The 5842-nt window shown below is 38.2% G+C and overlaps 1 pseudogene; it reads right to left on the bottom strand.

The window, feature by feature from the left end:
• Positions 1-585: 585 nt before the first annotated feature.
• Positions 586-1581, bottom strand: LOC102766779 (annotated as a pseudogene).
• Positions 1582-5842: the final 4261 nt, after the last annotated feature.

The raw sequence follows: 5842 nt of genomic DNA, 5'->3' as shown, positions 1-5842 counted from the left end.
TTCAGTTATTTATTATGGCAGTACCAGATTTCCAAGTAAAAACAATCTGTACCCACTATGTATCGCTATGTAGCAAATAAACCCACAAATCAGTGGCGTAAAAGCACAAACATTTTCTTTTGTCACAAAATATAGATATTTTATTCCAGCTCTGGGAAACGAAAAAAGAGAAGGATAGGGAACACATCCTTCCACAGACCATTCTAATTTAGCTGATATTAATTAGAAAAAGCTAAAGCAAATACATGTGTGTATACGTATTTATATATACACATACATTTTTAAAATCTTACTCTCATAACTGTTCACATATTTATTCTATTTTTTATTAACACTCTTAGATGTCATCAAATGCATCATAATACTACTATCTCTGCCTGTTCACCAATCTTTTAATAATGCTTGGATTTGTATTTGCTGTGTGTGTTTTAGTTAGCTATGTGGTTGGTCAAACTGTCCATTAGAAGATGTAAGGGGTAACCTTGTTTGAAGTTATGCTTTATGTATCACCATTACCCATTACATGATTTTTTTTTTATCATTATTTGGAACTTCACACATCTCATGGTCTCCACGTAGACTATCTCAGTTTCTAGCGCTGTATATATCCACATCTTCGGCATGGGACTGCCCATGATCCATGAGCTTCAGGTCATGCATAAATCGTGTAGCCCCTGGGGTAAATTCTAATTTGGTCTTCATTTCAGATCCAACTTCTGTTGGCAAAGCTGCTGGGTGTTTTCAGCTCATTAGCTGTGTTTGCAGGTATTTCTATTTCATCAGAGCTATCTACCTTTTTAGTCCATTTAAATTAGACCTTAGGTCTTAGTTGTTATTATTGTTTTGTCCACAGTGATTTAACTGTTTTGTAAATCTGCTGGCCCTTTCCTGGTGACCTTTACAATTATTATGGACTGAACTGGGTAACACACAGTTGCTCTTGAAGTGGGCAGTCCCAGTGGATAAACAATTTTCTTTAATCTAGAACCTGGTCTTGCTGAAACCAAGCCTGCCAATCCTGAAACTAATCACTCCAATTTTCGGAAGACAATCTCACGGTGGCTTATTCAGGTAAACATATTCATCTACCTTTTCCAAATTGGACTATATCCATCATCCCATTCTTCACAAAGATATAAATATCCTTGCGCCAGACAATGTAATGGCCATTTCTGGTGCTGATGGAGGCAGAGCCTATTTGTAAATTACCAGGCTGCTCTTCATGATATTTAGACAGGAGAGTTGCTGAAATATACATGGGGAGCTGCTCTGGTTTCCTTAGCTGCTTTTTAAAAAAATACATTTTTATTGATTTCAGAGAGGAAGGAAGAGGGAGAGAGATAGAAACATCAATGATGAGAGAGAATCCTGCACGTCCCCCACTGGGGATCAAGTCCACAACCCAGGCATGTGCCCTTGACTGGAATCAAATCCAGGACCCTTCAGTCTGCAGGCCGTCACTCTATCCACAGAGCCAAACCAGCTAGGGCCTACCTGCTTTTTTTTAAATTTCTCTTCGGCTGCGTGCACACTTATAGATGCAAACATTAGACTCGCAGGCCGGGTTGTCAGTTTTCCCATCTCTGTTCCTCTTTATGTAATGTGTCTTTCTCCTTTGGCTGCTTTCACTATTTTTCTCTCAGATTTTCAGCAGCGTGGAAATGATGTGTACAGGGGCGTAGGATGTGTCTGTGTACATGGTATTTATTCTGCATGGGGTTCTAGCCACTTCTTCGAGCTCTGATTTGATGTATGTAATTATTTTTCAGAAAATTCTCAGTCATTGTTTCTTCAAATATTTCCTCTGCCCCTTATGGCCACCATGGCTGTGACCTCCCCACCTCACAGCAAAACACAAACATTTCTCTTTAAATCTCACAAGATCCGTGGGATAGAAATCCTGGCATGTCCAAGCTGGGTCCCTCTAGCTCAAGGTTTTCCACAGGCTGTAATAAAGTTGTGAATGGGTTTAAATCACTGCAGTAAGTAGCCTCTGCTGCCGTGAATATTATTCTTACTTTTTTGTCATTCATTTTTACTACTTGCTCTCTGATCCATTTTATTATTTTATCTCCTTTGATTATCTTAGTTGTTTTCTTGTCTTTCTTTAATACCCCTTATTAAATTTCACTTGAATCTATTTTTCCTTGGGTATACTTTATTTCTAACATATTTTTGTCTATTTAAAATACTTTCCTAAACAAATCAACTCTTTTTATATCTTCCTTTTTTTAACTATTTCCTTTCTTAGTTTTTAAAATTAATCTCTTACAAGGTGGTTTTTCATATCCTCAAATTGGATTATATTTAATATTTACAGTTTTCTTCTGCTTTATGGTTGTTTTTCCTATAGGAACTTTGCCTCAGATGTGTGAAATTTTCTCATATGTGTGACAGTTTATTTTCTGATTGTTTTAGAATAGTTCTGTGTGGATTTGCTGATTTTTCTGTTGTTCATTTCTTTGTAGTGAGGAAAAACAGAGTTTTCCACCCCAAAATATGCTTTTAAAAAAATACTGATTATTTTAAGCTGGTTATTTTTAAGAAATGTAGGACTCAGGGAAAAAACTTGGACCTTCCCCCTAACTGCCTAAAATAACTTAGATAGAGGACCTGTTCTAGGAAGGAAGCTATCAGAGATAACTATAATTTTATATGAACTAGATATGAGAGAAAGGAATCTAGTAAGGCTTTGATCAATGTCTTCTCTGTGTCCTATTCTTAAAGATGACCCAGCAAACATTTGCTGATGTCTTTCTCTCAACATAACAAAGTTCAGACACTTTAAGCAGATTTCTTTGTTTGTGTTGGTGGGGGGTTGAAGAGCTGTGTGTCCTCTGGTTTAATGATTCTCCTCTAACCTGTAGAACCCTATAGTTCCCTCTTTAGCTTTATTTTTCCTTTATACCACCTAAGCGCCAAGTGGAGTTTCTCTCCTTTATTTACTTTTTTTTCTCTTCTAGAGGCTACGTGTTTCAAATACTGCCTCCCTTAAACCATGCATTTTGATAACCATTTACTGCATATTTAGTTACTTTGTTTTGCCTACTTAGGTTTTTTTTTTTTTATCTATAATCAAAGATATCACAGAGTTGTTGTGGAACAAGATCAAGTAAAAAAGTACCTGATGATAATTATTGTCCTGTCCATCCTCAGTTAACACTTACCTAACACACCACACACACACACACACAATGCACACACACACACCCCTCTGCATTAATAACCTACACAGCTTTCTTTCTCACTTCATGCAATCCTAAGCATTTGGTAATTACACTGTGTAAATTTTTCAAACTAGCCTATCATCATCGTTTTCTTGTAAAAAGAAGTGTTTCACATCCCATTTCTTTTCTTTTCTTTTAATATATTTTTATTGATTTCAGAGGGGAAGGGAGAAGGAGAGAGAGATAGAAACATCAATGATGAGAGAAAATCATGGATTGGCTGCCTCCTGCATGCTCCCTACTGGGGATTGATCCCACAACCAGAATCAAACCCGGGACCATTCAGTCCACAGGCCAACGCTCTATCCACTGAGCCAAACCAGCTAGGGCTCACACCCCATTTCTTAGAAAAACCCCTTTCACTTTTTTTTTACTTTTATAAAAAAATGCAGAATCTAAAATGTTAGTGAATATTTTTTTTCCATATAGGTAGGCAGCCTATGCTCATGTTAGCATCGAAAAAGCTAGATCTGAAAGCCTACTTTTACATTGAAATTATATTATTCTTATTAGTAATAGTAATAAAACAATCACTAGCACATACTGAGAAATTACTACATGTTCCTCACTATTTTAAATACTTTAAAGTTATCAACTCGCCGAAACCGGTTTGGCTCAGTGGATAGAGCGTCGGCCTGCGGACTGAAAGGTCCCAGGTTCGATTCCGGTCAAGGGCATGTACCTGGGTTGTGGGCACATCCCCAGTGGGAGATGTGCAGGAGGCGGCTGATCGATGTTTCTCTCATCATCGATGTTTCTAACTCTCTATCTCTCTTCAATAAAATATATTTTTTTAAAAAAAAGTTATCAACTCATTTAATCCATCATCACAATGACACTATGAGGTAGGTATTATTATGTTCATCCTATATAATAAAAGCCTAATATGCAAAATGACCAAACGGCAGAATGACCGGTGGAACGACCAGTCGTTATGATGCGCGCTGACCACCAGGTGGCAGACGCTCAACGCAGGAGCTGCCCCCAGCCTGCAGGCCCTAGGCCAGCCAAGGTGGGTGATAGCAGGGGCCCCTGATTGCCCCACCGGTCACCCCACCGATTGGCCCTGATCGCTGGCCAGGTCTAGGGACCCTACCCATGCATGAATTTTGTGCATCTGGCCTCTAGTTATATAAATAAGCAAATAAATTAAGTAACTTTCTAGTGGTAACCCAACTAGTAAATGGTTTAGCCAGTGTTTGAACCTAAAGAAAAAGATGTCATGAGTTAGACAAATGGTAAAATATCATTTATGGATGTGAACTCCTCTTCAAGCTAAACATTTCTAAGAAAAAGTAAATCTCAAGCAAATAAGATTTTTTTTAAACTAGAGGCCCGATGCACGAAATTCGTGCAAGGGTAGGCCTTCCTTCCCCCAGCCGCTGGCACCAGCTTCCCTCTGGCACCTATGACCTGGGCTTCCCTTCTGGCCCCCACTTGGTCCAGAAGGTCGTCTGGTCTAATTATCATCTTATACTTTTGTTATTATAGATTCAATACAAAATGATATTGAACATAAACTGTAACTGAAAAATAAACTTTTTAAATTAAAAAAAAAATACAACAGATTTGAACTATTTACTTTCCTGGGGAAAGTAGCATTGCAAACTGCAAAGGCAGAGTCAATGCCGAAAAGCAGAAGATTAGAAGAGAGAAAAGGGATAGACCTGAGCATGGGCTGGGGAAACTCCAGCCTTAGATAACAGATGGATTTTCATGTCTGTCCATCCTCAAAGGAGAGCTCAGCCCCTGCCTGTGATGTCGGAAACAAAACCCTTCAAGGCGATCAGTGAAGATGCTTTTATTTTTCACAGCAGTTCTCTTTGGGATTCTTTGATTTGGAAAACAAATGAAGCAAAATGAAGTTAATGACTCTTTCAAGTCCTTCCATCAAAGGCTCCCAAATTCTATCCATTGTATCAGTGGAAAGTGCCCCGGTAGGGAAATCAGCGGCTCTGGGACACAGCAATGGAGAAAGGGGGGAAGAGAGGAAGGAGAAACTCAGGTTAAGTGGACCCTAAAGATGGCACAAAGCTGCTGGTTCCAACCGCAGAAAATTCAACTTCTGTCCCCCACTTTCCTCCTTAAAGGCCAGAGGTAATCAGAGCATGTACAGCAGCAACTGAAACACCCATATTAGGAAAGCAGTGCTCCATTCTTATTATTAAATTTGAAAAAAAAAAGTGAAATGTTATGGACATTTATTAGAACCTTAGGCATACCTGACTTTTGTGTTATTGGGTGCAATTAGCAATGAAATCCTTGGCTTTTTTTTCTGTTTTTTACCTAAGAAGTTCACATTAATGATTTTCTCAGAAATCATTAGGTTCAAAATCCCAGACTGTGCTGGGAACATAGTTACCAAGGAAAAATAAACCTCAAGCAGATTAGATTACTTTAGAAATACTCACAAGAAGCTTGAAAGCTCCTATTACCTGGAGAAAGTAAGATCTGTATTACCTTTGTCAGCTATGGTTGCCCTTCTTACTGTGAAAGGTATTGGCTATACTAGAATCATCTCAGATATTGAGAAATTATAAAGGCCTGTTAGAAATATCTGAATATAATAAAAATCTTATTTAAAAATGAACAAAATATCGTACACTTTTCTGCAT

This window comes from Myotis davidii, unplaced genomic scaffold (genome assembly GCF_000327345.1).
Source record: "Myotis davidii unplaced genomic scaffold, ASM32734v1 scaffold1673, whole genome shotgun sequence".
Classification (NCBI taxonomy): Eukaryota; Metazoa; Chordata; class Mammalia; order Chiroptera; family Vespertilionidae; genus Myotis; species Myotis davidii.
Note: the sequence above shows the minus strand (reverse complement) of the source record. Positions and strands in the feature narration are given on the sequence as shown.